General features: G+C 47.8%; 2 protein-coding genes across 4 annotated transcripts in view; both read left to right on the forward strand.

Moving 5' to 3' along the window:
- LOC128686222 (protein phosphatase PTC7 homolog) overlaps positions 1 to 17,636 on the forward strand; it is a 317,819-nt gene that overhangs the window by 145,387 nt on the left and 154,796 nt on the right. The window lies entirely within an intron of this gene.
- The window catches only part of LOC128686221 (uncharacterized), a 58,894-nt gene continuing 44,956 nt past the window's right edge, over positions 3,699 to 17,636 (forward strand). For both annotated transcript variants that reach the window (XM_053773057.2, XM_070083233.1), the window contains exon 1: positions 3,699 to 4,332. The gene's annotated coding sequence lies outside the window, so the exon portion shown is untranslated. The remainder of the gene's footprint in view (positions 4,333 to 17,636) is intronic.

Below are 17,636 nucleotides of genomic sequence, written 5' to 3' on the forward strand. Positions count from 1 at the left end.
GAGGGATGAAGTATCAGAATGGACGAGCTATGTAACGGCGTCGTACGAGGTTAGGCCTTTTGACTATTGCTATTTCTTTTATACGTAAATAACCTCGATAGTCTAGAATCACACATCTCAGGTTGATCAGGGCATCAACCAAGAGACCTGGTCCGAGTCTGGGCCATGACTCTCCAGTTGTCTTCAAGTAACCTTCGGGTAATCTTCAGGGAGAGGAATTCTAAAAGTAAAATAACGAAAAAGCTTTAGGAATAAACATGAAAGTCATTGTGTAACCTGGTAATATCGGCAGCGTATGTCAGGCTCACAATGTAAGTGGCATGCAGGAATACAAGCAAGAAAGCTTTCAGAATAATGTATAAATATTTACTTGACTTATTGTCGAGTATATAGATTGTGTTTTACAGTGGCAGGATTCTCGACACATGATAAAAAGTCACTTTGCAGATAATGCCTTCATTTATACGCAACGTTTCAGTCAGTGACTATCGTTTTTTTAACTTAACGATTGACTTCAAAAACTTGTTGACAGATGAAGCTGTTTAAAGGTTTGCTTGCATAGTGTCCTACTATATGCTGCCTGTATTGAAATGGCACAAAGATTTGTAACAAGGCAGGCTTGTACAACAAATGAGAAACTAAATTCTGAAAAAGGCTACAAGATCTATAATTCAAGATGCAAGAACGGAGGAGAGTGGACATAATCACAGCATATAATATACTCTGGAGTAAACGTGGTAGACAGACTACTCAGAACTAAGGGTAAACAAGGACATTAGGCGCAGAGATGATTCCCAGAGACAGAAGAGAGACTTAGTGTCATAGAAGTAGAGTACACCAGAAGATGACATAATGGAAGCTAAAACAGTACACATGCTTAAGGTAAATTATATCCAGATCAAATCACTCAACATAAATTAGAAGTGGGCCCGAGAGCTGGAGCTCTGAACCTACAGGTTAAAGATAATTTAAAAGAGGCACTCACACGCAAATATTATTAAAAGATACAAATAAATCACATATAAGAGAGAAGCTTACGACGACGTTAGTGTGAAACTTACGACGACGTTAGTGTGAAACTTACGACGGACTGAAGCTTCTCTCTTCTATATGAAGGTTATTTGTGTATTGTTCCAGGTACGGTATTGTCCATTTTTGTTCTTTATTGTCAAAAGTCTAATAAAGAAGGGATTAAAACATTGTAACATTTTCTTGTATTAATGTGTTGTGCGAGTGACTGACTTTTCGACACACAACGGATTACAATGCCTTGCACTCGTCTCTCCTGGGAAAAAGGGCAAGCAATTAATTATAGCCAGGAATGTTGTATACAGTGAAACGTGGCTTGTCAGTCCCGTAGAGTGGCGGCTAGAATGCGTGGTGCTAAATTTTTGTTTTGTGTTGATCGATGCTTGTTGTACAGTGACATATTTTTTCATTCTTTTTCATTCGTCACAATGATGTTATGTAAATATTTAGTGATTTTTGTTTATATACATACACTCACACACTTACTGGCCACTTTATTAGGTACGCCTGCACGCCTTCTCGCATGCAAACATCGAATCATATGATCACGTGGCAACATTGTAATGCCTAAAAACTTGCAGACAGGATCATAAGATGCAGTTGTTCAGATCAGACATCAGAATGGGGAAGAAATGTGACATTGGTCATGGAATACTTGTTGATACCAGACGGTGTGTTTCAGTATCTCAGAAACTGTTGATTTCCTGGGATTTTCATAAATAACAGTCTATAGGGTTTACAGAGAATGTTGTGAAAAAACAAAACATCCAGTGAGCGGCAGTTCTATGAGCGAAAACGCCTTGTTAATATGACAGGTCAGAGGAGATTGACCTGACAGGTTCAAGCTGACAGGAAGGCTACAATAACTCAACCACGTGTTGCCACAGTGGTATGCAGAAGAAAATATCTGAACGCACATCACCGGGTTCCACTCCTTTCATCTACAGGGGGGCACAGGTTCACCAATACAGGACAGTTAAAGATTGGAAAAATATCACGTGATCTGACGAATTGTGATTTCTGCTCCGACATGGAGATGGGAGGGTCAGAATTTGGCGTAAACAGCATGAACACATGGATCTGTCAACAGTTCAGGCTGATGGTGGTGTAATGGTGTGGGGAATATTTTCTTGGCACACACGAGGTCCCGGAGCTAAGGGCATCTATGAGGGAAGTCAGCCTGATCACACTGGAAGTCATGAGGGATGGGGGACATAATAAAGGCGTTTAAAATACTGAATGGAATTTACAGGATGAACAGGGTCAGAATGTTTCAGAAATGGGATGCAGGAAGATGAGGGCACAACTGGAAGTTGAAAACTCTGATGAATCATAGGTATGTTAGGAAGTATTTATTCAGCCTTAGAGTTGTCGGGAAATTGAAGAAGTACGATGAGGCTCTTGGAGCCGAGAGTGGACTTAGTAGCGACAAGCCAAGTTGCGGGGCCAGGAGGTATAGATCGACCCCTGCAACCACATATAGGTGAGTACATAGATGTGAGCACGCATGCACATGCGCTTACGCATGTCTGTTCATCAAACTCCTTATAATTCAATTTGTTTGGGAGCATTCTGACGCCTGTGTTAATTTTGTTTCATTTGAACAAAAAATTGCTGCAAAGTTTGGAAAAATTCTAAATTAACGCGGTGTGATCCACCAATTAATCAAAAGTAATTTTTTAGTATGCAGCACAAATTCATGGTGTTCCTCGGAAAAAAATGAATGTTACTAGTAGGGAAATATAAAGGTAAGTTATTTACAGCATGTCATTGTTTTACTGCAAATCAATTTATGCAAGAGAGATCGTAAAAGAATACAGTTTGATAAAAAGTTTCTTACTATAATTGTTCTGACTTTGACTTGGTTAGGGTTATAATTGGACACAATCACAAGTCATTTTCGTCAGCCCTGTGGACTGAAGAAGTGGACCTTCCCTAACCAGAGTGAAGAGTAAATTAAATTCTAAGTGTTTTCGTCATTTCTCAATAGCATTCTTTAGGAATAGTAAAATATATAAACCAAGATTCTGAAGAGAAGTTGCAGAGGCTGGTTGGTAGGGTATGTAAAAAAAAAGAAAATTAAAAGTGAATATAGGAAAGAGTAAGGCGATGAGGATAAAATTAGGTAACGAAAGACTGGATATCAGATTGGAGGGAGAGAGTGGAGGAGGTGAATGTATTCAGATATTTTGGAGTGGACGTGTCAGCAGATGGGTCTATGAAAGATGAGGTGAATCATAGAATTGATGAGGGAAAAAGGTGAGTGGTGCACTTGGGAGTCTGTGCAGACAAAGAACTTTGTCTATGGAAGCAAAGAGGGGAATATATGAAAGTATAGTTATACCAACACTCATAATTATATGGGTGTGAAGCATGCCTGGTGAATGTTGCAACAAGGAGAAGGCTGGATGTAGTGATGTCATGTCTGAGGGCAGTGTGTGGTGTGAATATAATGCAGAGAATTCGTAGTTTGGAAATTAGGAGAAGGTGCGGGATTACCAAAACTATTATCCAGAGGGCTGAGGAGGGGTTGAGATGGTTTGGACAAGTAGAAAGGTTGTAACAAAATAGAATGACTTCGAGACTGTATAAATCTGTAGTGGAGAGAAAGCGGGGTAGGGGTCGGCCTAGGAAAGGTTGGAGGGAGGGGGCAAAGTAGGTTTTGTGTGCGAGGGACTTGGACTTCCAGCAAGCATGCGTGAGCGTGTTAGAAGCGAATGGAGACAAATGGTTTTTAGGACTTGACGTGCTGTTGAAGTGTGAGCAAGGTAACATTTATGAAGGGATTCAGGGAAACCGGCAGGCCGGACTTGAGTCCTGGAGATGGGAAGTACAATGCCTGCGCTGTAGTGTAAACGCGCCTCTGGCAAGACAGTGATGGAGTGAATGATGAAAGTTTTTCTTTTTCGGTCCACCCTGCCTTGGTGGGAGACGGCCGATGTGTTAATAAAAAAAATAAACCAAGAAGTGCCTTATATATAGGAGAGGTACTCCATACACGAGGAATTTTATATAATGATATATTAGTCAAATTCTTGGTACTTAAAATTCCTACTTTATTAAAAAAATAACGATACATTTAAAAATCTAGAAAAGTCATAATGAAACATAAATAGAATTGAGATATTGAGGATAAAATTGTGGTTGCACGTTTTGCGAGAACACTGTACTGGAAGCTGTGTGTGAGTGTTTCTTGCTCTCCTGCCTGCAGCCTCCTGGCTCTCTATACAGTGCCAGTGCCCGCCTAACCGCGCTGCAAGTCAGACGTGTGGTCACTTGCTCTCCGACCCACGTGTCCCTCAGGTGAGGCGAAGTGCAGTTTGCTGGAAAGTTGCTGACCCATTCCCGCTGATGCAGTGAGATCTCTAGTGATGATCTGGTTCAAGAAGGTTTCTACCATTGCTAGTCTCATGAGGTCTGATCTGAGAAGACCTCCATCAGTGCTGGTTTGGTTCAGAAACACCACCAGCGTTGGCTTCGTGAGTTCTGGTGTAGGAAGACTTCCACCAACGCTACTCTTGTGAGGTCTGATCTAAGAACACCTACACCAGAGCTAGTCTGGAGGTCTGGTGTAGGAACACCGTCACCAGTGCTGGTCTCGCGAGGTTAACTGTAGAAAGTCCACCAGAGCTTGCTTATACTAGCTCAGTTGTCCTCATGAGGTTAAGTGAGAGACTTGTACATCATGGTTACTGACCACTGAACTCGCCATCCTCGTAACTAATATATACACTGATCAGATCGTCCTGGAAAGTGAACGATACTAAATGTTTCGACAAATAACTTTTCTATAAACTTGTCTTTTAAGAAGTTTCTTGGCGAATTAAGTTGACCATTCCAGTAATTGGCGCCCTTACATTGAACACTTGGCCTTAAGACTGAAAAGAATGTATTTATAAATGTTCCAGATATGACTCTTTTATTTGGACTTTGGTGGACAAGGCTAACGATTTTCTCACTGGATTACGTTCATAGTAAGACTTGTAGGTATTATGGAAATGAACTAAAAGCTTAAAGAAATAGTGTAGTACACCACGTCTAGTGTTATATTGATTGCTGTGTGCTGCTAAGAGTGTAGTCCAGGAAAAGGAATTACCGAGATGTTTAGTTTGGAAGTTAGATACGAGTTTGATTTCCGTTTCAGTTATTTATTTACTTCTGCAAAGTCGTACTGGAGAAATTAATAAAAACTGTATCGTCAGAAAAATACGAAGAAACTGAGCCGTAAATGTTTCTATGGATGTAAATGTTTCCATTCGTGATGTAGAATGTTTAAATGAAAGAGAAATTTCCCATGTTTAGCAGCAGGTAAACGAATCATTTTGCTGATGTTTAGCTTCACAGTAACGATTATCACTTCAGCTTTAACATTGAAGCCATGAAGTAATTGTTAAATGTGCACGGTATAATGGGCTCATTAGTCTGGATTTTGCGAGTCAGCTTTGACGATTGGAGTTGTTTTTTGCTTGTCCTTGTATGAAGTGTTGTTAAAATGCTAACTTTAACTTCATAAGTTTGTTGATTAACTCGTCAAGAGACTGCTCCTGACCGCACCCCCTAGAATTACTTTAATTCAGTATTATTAATTCTTGCTATCTTGAATTTTATATCTACTCTTAAAGTTGTGTATCGAGCTTGCCTTCACCGCCTCGTCTAGCTGATTCCACTTTGGAACCACTTCGATAAACAGTAAGAAATATTTAGTACAGGTAATGTTAGTGGTGCTTCTCGTGTTTCATCATGCAGGTGATGGTAGTACTGCATGACAATCTTAACCTGTTACATCATACAACTGATGGTGGTGGAGTGGTACATAATTTAATATGGATTTGTGGGAAAAATACTTTAAACCAACAGGTAGCAGAAGCTGTTGATCGTGAAAAGACATTGATTTTATCTTCAAGAACTGTGAGGAACTAATGAGACATATAAGGATTTCAAATATAATAATCTCCGATCTCAACGTCACTGAAGCACAGACAAGCATAAATTTATGCATAAAGAACCTAAGAACTAGCTAATGTGAAGATTTGTTTAGTAAATTTAACATAACTCTCAGCGAATTGGCTGAAACGAAGTGAGCCATGACATTCTCTCAGAAATTGTCCCAGGTACCCTTAACCCACGTCATGGTATGGAAAAGCTGAATACAGAAGTATACAAAGTCCATATTAAATATTCCCCTGAGAAAGTCCGCAAGGAGATCACATACAGAAAGAAAACATAGAAGAATGTGAAGGTGGATAACGGTTATTGAATTGCTTAAAAAAAAGCACAAGTCTCAGATGATATACACAGAGATCAGATTACATTGATGGAGGGGTGCTAAACCCGTAGGGGTCATATAACTCCTGGTGGAATGAGAGGTATTCAGGTTCGATTTAATGAAGGGCAGCAAAGATTCAAGTTCTGTAATCAAGAACTCCTTACCGACATCAAGAACCCTTCCTTGAAGGGATCTGCACAGAGAACAAAAGCTAAAACATTGATACAAGGCGGTAGAAAGACAAAAGCAGAAGCCGTTCAGGAAATTACAAAGAAAAAAGATCTTAAATATTTCTATACATACGTAAAGTCAGTCAAAAAATAAATCTAGGATTGTCCCACTACTCACAGGAGGTTCATGCACCGATGATGAAAAAGGGGAGAGAAAGAGTGAAAGACCAGTATGAGTCTGCCCAACCTTCAGATCATATATCTGATATAAACACACATCCCCAGAATTCAAAAATGAATTGAAAAGCATGACCCCCACACAGCACCTGGGCCTGATTCATGGAACTTGAGCAGTGCAAATAACTCTAATAAAAGTACTTGGTGTTCTTTGGAGAGAGCTTATGTGTAGGTGAAAAGTACAGGCATAGCTCTTCTGCACAGTATTACGGATCAGTAGCATTAACAGAACGTAAGTTTGTAAAAAGGATGGCGACATACTAAAATACAAGTTTTATGGAAAAGTTTGACCACCACTCCAATCGATATAGATTTACAAAGGGAAGATAATTATTGTCACAACTACTAGATAGTTATTACCAAACTATAGAGACGATGGAAGAAAACTAAAAAAATAAATGTGGTCTCCACGGAATTCACTAAGGCATTTGATATTTGCGATCATGTGGTGCTAGCCAGTAAAACAGATCAATAAGTATAACAAGAAAAGTGGGGAAATGAATATTCAGTTTGCTTACAAATATAACACCTAGTGGTAGTAGTAGCAATAGATGTAGCATAAAAAATATCCTCGGCAAAGTAAAAAGTGTAATACCCCAGGGCAAGGTCCTTGTGCCTTTTTAATGTTTCTCATTCTCATGACAGACATTGATAACACTAGCCACAGCCTCGTCTGTTTCTATGTGGACGATATCGATAGCATGAAAGTCGCTTAGGTAGAAGACATGGGAAAATTGCAAGCAAATATCAACAAAGTCTTCTACTTGCAGATAGTGGGAAATAGCATGATGCTTAGTAGTGACACATTCCACCTGCTCAGATATAGAAATAATGAACTTCAAAGGAGCACTGAATACAAAATACAAGACATGCATTACAAAGATATGTACAAAACTTGAGTTTAATAATGTCCGATGATCTATTATTTAGAGATGACGATAAAACAAATCTCGTGAAGGCCAGGATAAGAGAAATGCCATTGATTACACGATTAAAATCAATTGTGTTATTGTGTTTACAGTGTTGTTCATTGTTGATGGTTCCGTTCCAAGCAGTAGAAGTATTTGAGCTAGGAGTATTTAAACGGGTAGTTTACTCCCCATAGTCAGTAATGCATTTAAACTACTGGAATGTACTTCCCAGATTGAAGTGAAGAATTTTGTTGATATGTACATGGAAGATACTTGAGGGCCTAATTCCAAATCTCACTACAACCAAAAACGTACTGGAGTGGTACGTAAGATGTAAAATAGACCCAGTGAAGAGCAGAGCCGCCATCGGTACAATAGGAGAATACTGTCCATATCCTTAATCCAAGACTATTCAACCTCCTACCAACAGGTAGCTGGAACAAGTGAAGAAGTCTTCAAGTGGAAATTGAAGTATTGCTTGTGCGAAATGCCAGATCAGCCAAGCTGTGATGGCTGTGTGGGCCAACTGGTCACCAAAGGCAGCAGCCTGGTTGAAAAAGCAATCAACAGAAAAGTCTGGTCCCAGTCCGAGCTGAGAAAGTTAAAAAAAAAAAAACACATCTTCAAACTATTCATAGGTATATAACAGGCACTCCTTTCCCTTAATACAATTTTAATGAGCACTCTTAATAAAATTTGTAACAATTCTTGTCTGTTGCCAGTGTCATCATCAGTGCTTTTATTGAGCTCACTTCCCCTCCCCGGCCGCCGCCGCAACCACTCAGCACCACCGCCACCACCACCACCACTCAGCACTACCACCACTCCCCATCAACACCTGATGACGCGGACCCAGCACAGGCGTCCTGGTCTATGACCTGTTCACTCAGACTGTTGGTGCTAGCCACAGGCATTCCCGTGTAGGTACCACAGCCTGGCTGATCAGAAACTGACCTGAGGAATTTAATGTGTTGGTAATTTCCTTTATGTACGAAGGGAGAGTGCTGAACAGTTTCTCTTTACACTTAAGAACATAAGAATGTAGGAACACTGCAGAAGGCCTACTGGCCCATACGAGGCAGGTCCTTATCAAAACGATCTCTACCTAAAGCCACCTAAGAAATAACTCCCGTACCCCATGACACCAATCAAACCCAGCCCCTCCCACTCATATATTTATCCAGTCTCTTCTTAAAGCTACCCAAGGTCCTAGCCTCTATCACCCCACTAGGAAGACTGTTCCACGCATCTACAACTGTTAGAAAACCAGTACTTACCTATGTCCTTTCTAAATTTAAATTTATCCAACTTATATCCATTATTTCTGGTTCTTACCTGGTTCGACACCCTCAGTACTTTATTAATATCTCCCTTGTTTATGCCTGTCATCCACTTATACACTTCAATGATATCTCCTCTCATTCTACTCCTCTCCAGAGAGTGGAGATTTAAGGCTTTAAGTCTGTCTTCATACGGGAGGTTCCTTACACAGTAAATCATTTTAGTCATTCTTCTCTGAATGCTCTCTAATGAGTCTGTCCATCCTGTAGTAAGGAGACCAAAACTGAGCAGCATAATCTAAATGAGGCCTCACTAGTGATGTATAGAGCTGTAAAATAACTTTTGGACTTCTGTTACTTATACTTCTTGAGATAAATCCAAGTAATCTGTTGGCCTTGTTGCGCACACTAAGGCACTGCTGTCTTGGCTTTAGATTTCTGCTTACCATGACTCCCAAGTCTTTTCCACATTGCTGAGTTCTCTTATTGTACTCGTCGCACTCTTGGTTTTCATTGGGGTAATTTGCACAGTCTGCCTCTTGCTTTCGCAAGGAGTGACTTCGGTGTGCAGATTTAGTACCAACCCCTATTGGCTTTTTTCACGTGTAATTTATGATGCATCTTTCTGCATTTATACAGGCAGTAAAGGTTCTTTGTATATTCTAGATCTGCATATTCGCCTTTCTTAAAGGGAGCTTTTAGCGCATTGTATTTCAGTCTGGAGAGAACCTTGTCCTAGAGTAGCATACTTGTCTTGGCATCTCTTGTTTTGAAGATTTTAGCTATCCAGTTTATCCTTTTCCTTGCTGTTGTGATAACATTGTGATCCTGAACTGTGAGATATTCTGGCATTATCATTTCTAAGTTACTTGCATTCATCTTTCGGTCTGAGAGGTTTGAGTACGTTCTGTACTGAAGACCTGGTTATATCAGCTTGTAGACTTGTCCTCAACGAATGCCCTACTGGTACAAATTTTGATCATTGCAAGTGATGATACGATGCTATGATTCATGTCTCTGTTGGATATAAGAATGGGGAGAGTGCTGCTCCTTGCAGAAGAGAGATTTTCACTGTGGCAACTCACGCCTTTGTTGTGCTGGTATCTTCTAGTTGTTGATGTTCAGTCTTGTGTATTCACCGAGTTGTGGTTGCAGGGGTCGACACAGCTCCTGGCCCCTCTTTAGTTGGCTTAAATTGCATCTACTTTATTATGGCTTAGTGCTTTCTGTCGTTTGTGCTTTTGATGTTGCATAATAGATTTGCCTATACAAGTTCCTCATCTGGCGCACTCGACTTCTCTGTAATCCTGAAAAATAAAGAAATGCTTTCTGAGATGCCTGTGACGTTTTCAGTTTTTTTTTTCAGTTGACATTTGTTTCCCCTCCCTCTAACATAAGTCCCCTCTCCTCCAGACATTATCTACTCTCGTATATACATCATGTGGTTGGTTCTCCACGCTGAAGTAACATTCCATTATGAGCCATATATGTCACATACAGCATCCTAAAAGTATATTTAGATTAAAAATGTTCTGAGATATTCCGGTATCACATGTACTGCTGATGTGACTCTGCATCAGTGGCAGTGTGTTTAGTATGGTGTTAGCTCCTAGTTCTTTTCCTTCTTCAGATATAAGTTGTCTGCTAGTGAGCTCTGGCGTCAGCTCTGGCACAGACGCAGACAGTATGGCGTCAGCTTTGGTACAGACGCAGGCAGTATGGCGTCAGCTTTGGTACAGACGCAGGCAGTATGGCGTCAGCTTTGGTACAGACGCAGGCAGTATGGCGTCAGCTCTGGTACAGACGCAGGCAGTATGGCGTCAGCTCTGGTACAGACGCAGGCAGTATGGCGTCAGCTTTGGCACAGACGCAGGCAGTATGGCGTCAGCTCTGGTACAGACGCAGGCAGTATGGCGTCAGCTTTGGTACAGACGCAAGCAGTATGGCGTCAGCTTTGGTACAGACGCAGGCAGTATGGCGTCAGCTCTGGTACAGACGCAGGCAGTATGGCGTCAGCTCTGGTACAGACGCAGGCAGTATGGCGTCAGCTCTGGTACAGACGCATTCAGTATGGCGTCAGCTTTGGTACAGACGCAGGCAGTATGGCGTCAGCTTTGGTACAGACGCAGGCAGTATGGCGTCAGCTTTGGTACAGACGCAGGCAGTATGGCGTCAGCTTTGGTACAGACGCAGGCAGTATGGCGTCAGCTTTGGTACAGACGCAGGCAGTATGGCGTCAGCTCTGGTACAGACGCAGGCAGTATGGCGTCAGCTTCGGTACAGACGCATGCAGTATGGCGTCAGCTTTGGTACAGACGCAGGCAGTATGGCGTCAGCTTTAGTACAGACGCAGACAGTATGGCGTCAGCTTTGGTACAGACGCAGGCAGTATGGCGTCAGCTTTGGTACAGACGCAGGCAGTATGGCGTCAGCTCTGGTACAGACGCAGGCAGTATGGCGTCAGCTTTGGTACAGACGCAGGCAGTATGGCGTCAGCTTTGGTACAGACGCAGGCAGTATGGCGTCAGCTTTAGTACAGACGCAGACAGTATGGCGTCAGCTTTGGTACAGACGCAGGCAGTATGGCGTCAGCTCTGGTACAGACGCAGGCAGTATGGCGTCAGCTCTGGTGCAGACGCAGGCAGTATGGCGTCAGCTCTGGTGCAGACGCAGGCAGTATGGCGTCAGCTCTGGTGCAGACGCAGGCAGTATGGCGTCAGCTCTGGTGCAGACGCAGGCAGTATGGCGTCAGCTCTGGTGCAGACGCAGGCAGTATGGCGTCAGCTCTGGTGCAGACGCAGGCAGTATGGCGTCAGCTCTGGTGCAGACGCAGGCAGTATGGCGTCAGCTCTGGTGCAGACGCAGGCAGTATGGCGTCAGCTCTGGTGCAGACGCAGGCAGTATGGCGTCAGCTCTGGTGCAGACGCAGGCAGTATGGCGTCAGCTCTGGTGCAGACGCAGGCAGTATGGCGTCAGCTCTGGTGCAGACGCAGGCAGTATGGCGTCAGCTTTGGCACACACACACACGCCGAACTTGCTGACCAAAGTCCACTTTATTACTCAGTTTTATTTTCCACGCTTCCACCTGTCACCCTCCCTCCCGCTCGTATCTAGTGGTGGCTGCTAGCCAGTGTACCACACTGCCTGCCTTCACCACCACATTCATGCCACCACCACACACCACACCCAACACCACTACACACCACACCCAACACCACCACACACCTCACCCAACACCACTACACACCACACCCAACACCACTACACACCACACCCAACACCACTACACACCACACCCAACACCACTACACACCACACCCAACACCACTACACACCACACCCAACACCACCACCACACCACACCCAACACCACCACCACACCTCACCCAACACCACCACCACACCTCGCCCAACACCACCACACACCTCACCCAACACCACCACACACCTCACCCAACACCACCACACACCTCACCCAACACCACCACACACCTCACCCAACACCACCACACACCTCACCCAACACCACCACACACCTCACCCAACACCACCACCACACACCTCACCCAACACCACCACCACACACCTCACCCAACACCACCACCACCACACCTCACCCAACACCACCACCACCACACCTCACCCAACACCACCACCACCACACCCAACACCACACCCAACACCGCACCAAACCCAACACCACCACACCAACACCACCACCACACGCAACACCACCACCACTCCACACGCAACACCACCACCACTCCACACGCAACACCACCACCACACCACACGCAACACCACCACCACACCACACGCAACACCACCACCACACCACACGCAACACCACCACCACACCACACGCAACACCACCACCACACCACACGCAACACCACCACCACACCACACGCAACACCACCACCACACCACACGCAACGCCACCACACACACCACACCCAACGCCACCACACACACCACACCCAACGCCACCACACACACCACACCCAACGCCACCACACACACCACACCCAACGCCACCACACACACCACACCCAACGCCACCACACACACCACACCCAACGCCACCACACACACCACACCCAACGCCACCACACACACCACACCCAACGCCACCACACACACCACACCCAACGCCACCACACACACCACACCCAACGCCACCACACACGCCACACCCAACGCCACCACACACACCACACCCAACGCCACCACACACACCACACCCAACGCCGCCATACCCAACGCCACCATACCCAACGCCACCACACACCACACCCAACGCCACCACACACCTCACCCAATACCACCACACACCTCACCCAATACCACCACACACCTCACCCAACACCACCACACCCAACACCACCACACCCAACACCACCACTCACCACACTACCACCCACCACACCCAACACCACCACACACCACACCACCACCACACACCACACCCAACACCACCACCACCACCACACACCACACCACCAAAACCACACACCACACCAAAACCACCACCACACCTCACCCACCACCACACCTCACCCAACACCACCACCACACCTCACCCAACACCACCACACCTCGCCCAACACCACCACCACAACCCACACCCAACACCACTACCACCACAACCCACACCCAACACCACTACCACCACCCACACCCAACACCACTACCACCACCCACACCCAACACCACTACCACCACCCACACCCAACACCACTACCACCACCCACACCCATCACCACTACCACCACCCACGCCCATCACCACTACCACCACCCACACCACTACCACCACCCACACCCAACACCACTACCACCACCCACACCCAACACCACTACCACCACCCACACCCAACACCACTACCGCCACCCACACCCAACACCACTACCGCCACCCACACCCAACACCACTACCGCCACCCACACCCAACACCACTACCGCCACCCACACCCAACACCACTACCGCCACCCACACCCAACACCACTACTACCACCACCACACGCCACACCCAACACCACTACTACCACCACCACACGCCACACCCAACACCACTACTACCACCACCACACGCCACACCCAACACCACTACTACCACCACCACACGCCACACCCAACACCACTACTACCACCACCACACGCCACACCCAACACCACTACTACCACCACCACACGCCACACCCAACACCACTACTACCACCACCACACGCCACACCCAACACCACTACCACCACCACACGCCACACCCAACACCACTACTACCCCCACCACACGCCACACCCAACACCACTACCATCGCCGCATCCAACACCACTAACACCGCCGCACCCAACACCACTACCACCGCCGCACCCAACACCACTACCACCACCACACGTCACACCCAACACCACTACCACCACCACACGCCACACCCAACACCACTACCACCACAAGCCACACCCAACACCACCACACACCACACCCAACACCACTGCCACCGCCACACCCAACACCACTGCCACCGCCACACCCAACACCACTGCCACCGCCACACCCAACACCACTGCCACCGCCACACCCAACACCACTGCCACCACCACACCCAACACCACTACCACCGCCACACCCAACACCACTACCACCGCCACACCCAACACCACCACCGCTACACCCAACACCACCACCGCTACACCCAACACCACCACCGCTACACCCAACACCACCACCGCTACACCCAACACCACCACCGCTACACCCAACACCACCACCACACCTCACCCAACATCGCCACCACACCCAACACCGCTACCACCACCACACCCAACACCGCTACCACCACCACACCCAACACCGCTACCACCACCACACCCAACACCGCTACCACCACCACACCCAACACCGCTACCACCACCACACCCAACACTGCTACCACCACCACACCCAACACCGCTACCACACCACACCCAACACCGCTACCACACCACACCCACCACCGCCACCACAACACACCCAACACCGCCACCACACCACACCCAACACCGCTACCGCCACCACACCACACCCAACACCACTACCACCACCACACGCCACACCCAACCTCACTACCACCACCACACGCCACACCCAACACCACCACCACACGCCACACCCAACACCACTACCACCACCACACGCCACACCCAACACCACTACCACCACCACACGCCATACCCACCACCACTACCACCACCACACCCAACACCACTACCACCACCACACCCAACACCACTACCACCACCACGCCAAACACTGCTACCACCACCACTACACCCAACACCACTACACCCAACACCACTACACCCAACACCACTACACCCAACACCACTACACCCAACACCACTACACCCAACACCACTACACCCAACACCACTTCACCCAACACCACTTCACCCAACACCACTTCACCCAACACCACTTCACCCAACACCACTTCACCCAACACCACTTCACCCAACACCACTACACCCAACACCACTACCACCACCACCACTACCACCACCACTACATCCAACACTACCACCACCACTACACCCAACACTACCACCACCACTACACCCAACACTACCACCACCACTACACCCAACACTACCACCACTACAGACAACACCGCCACTACTACCACCACCACACGCCACACCCAACACCACTACTACCACCACCAAACGCCACACCCAACACCACTACCACCACCACCACACACCCAACACCACCACCACCACCACCACACGCCACACCCAACACCACTACTACCACCACCACACGCCACACCCAACACCACTACTACCACCACCACACGCCACACCCAACACCACTACTACCACCACCACACGCCACACCCAACACCACTACCATCGCCGCATCCAACACCACTAACACCGCCGCACCCAACACCACTACCACCGCCACACCCAACACCACTACCACCACCACACGCCACACCCAACACCACTACCACCACCACACGCCACACCCAACACAACTACCACCACCACAAGCCACACCCAACACCTCTACCACCACCACAAGCCACACCCAACACCTCTACCACCACCACACGCCACACCCAACACCACTACCACCGCCACACCCAACACCACCACCGCTACACCCAACACCACTGCCACCGCCACACCCAACACCACTACCACCGCCACACCCAACACCACCACCGCTACACCCAACACCACCACCGCTACACCCAACACCACCACCGCTACACCCAACACCACCACCGCTACACCCAACACCACCACCGCTACACCCAACACCACCACCGCTACACCCAACACCACACCCAACACCACACCCAACACCACACCCAACACCACACCCAACACCACACCCAACACCACCACACACTCACCACCACACACTCACCACCACACACTCACCACCACACACTCACCACCACACACTTACCAACACACACTCACCACCACACACCACCACCACACACCACTACCACACACCCAACAACAACACCACCACCACACACCCAACAACAACACCACCACCACCACACACCCAACAACACCACCACCACACCCCACACCACCACCACACCCCACACCACCACCACACTCCACACCACCACCACACTCCACACCACCACCACACCCCACACCACCACCACCACACCCAACACCACCACCACACCCAACACCACACCCCACACCACCACCACACCACCACCACACCACCACCACACTCCACACCACCACCACCACACCCCACACCACCACCACACCCCACACCACCACCACCACACCCCACACCACCACCACCACACCCCACACCACCACCACCACACCCCACACCACCACCACACCCCACACCACCACCACCACACCCCACACCACCACCACCACACCCCACACCACCACCACCACCACCACCACCACCACACACCCAACACCACCACCACCACCACACACCCAACAACACCACCACCACCACACACCCAACAACAACAACAACACCACCACCACACCCCACACCACCACCACCACACCCCACACCACCACCACCACACCCCACACCACCACCACCACACCCCACACCACCACCACACCCCACACCACCACCACACCCCACACCACCACACCCCACACCACCACCACACCCCACACCACCACCACCACACCCCACACCACCACCACACCCCACACCACCACCACCACACCCCACACCACCACCACACCCCACAACACCACCACACTCCACACCACCACCACACCCCACACCACCACCACCACACACCCAACAACAACACCACCACCACCACACCCCACACCACCACCACCACACCCCACACCACCACCACACCCCACACCACCACCACACACCACACCACAACCACACCCCACACCACCACCACACCCCACACCACCAGCACACCCAACACCACCACCACACCCAACACCACCACCACACCCCACACCACCACCACCACACCCAACACCACCACCACACCCAACACCACCACTACACCACACTTCTTTTATAGCCACAAAGTTAGTCTCTCGCAGGTTTTGGAATATGGAAATAAAGTCGTGGTTGTATTTATAAAAGATTATATACGCAAAGTTTTATTTTGAAAGCCTTGCAAAGGTTGAGGTAGAGCTTGCAGGAGTTACCTTCAACTGTGTTTGTCAAGACTCACACCTGGAGGTAGAGCTTGCAGGAGTTACCTTCAACTGT

Source organism: Cherax quadricarinatus, chromosome 9 (genome assembly GCF_038502225.1).
Source record: "Cherax quadricarinatus isolate ZL_2023a chromosome 9, ASM3850222v1, whole genome shotgun sequence".
Lineage (NCBI taxonomy): Eukaryota > Metazoa > Arthropoda > Malacostraca > Decapoda > Parastacidae > Cherax > Cherax quadricarinatus.